Here is a 439-nt window from a genome sequence, read left to right on the forward strand (position 1 = left end):
CGCTTGCTGTGTGGGATTTTGAGAGGGGGAACTGCGAGGCCTCCGGCTCCTTTCTTCTTCTGGGGGGTGCTGTGCTCCTTCCGGGGCCTCTTTCCACACGATGCTGGCGAGTCCTCTTTCCGTCTCTTTCAGGAATGACCATGGGATCATTTTGTCTGTTCACCAGGCGTCTCCCTGTCTTCCATTAGGTAGCTCTCTCCGGGTGTCCTGTCGTGGTGGTGTGTGGTTGCCGGTCTTTGGTGTCTCTGGTTAGATTTAGTGCTATGGGGTGGCTGTTGTAAAGGATGTTTTTCCCTGACTCCTGTGAGCGTCCCTGTCCTTGGTGTAAATGGGCCAGAGTTGTTTGTGTCTGTTGAGCTTTTATCCTGCACTGTGCTGAGTCTCAATTTGTCCCCCTAGCTTTCTGGCTGCCTCTTGGGGATTTCCTACGTATGGGACC

Source organism: Echinops telfairi, unplaced genomic scaffold (assembly GCF_000313985.2).
Source record: "Echinops telfairi isolate 266 unplaced genomic scaffold, ASM31398v2 ScPeMD7_2291;HRSCAF=2852, whole genome shotgun sequence".
In the NCBI taxonomy this organism is placed as follows: Eukaryota; Metazoa; Chordata; class Mammalia; order Afrosoricida; family Tenrecidae; genus Echinops; species Echinops telfairi.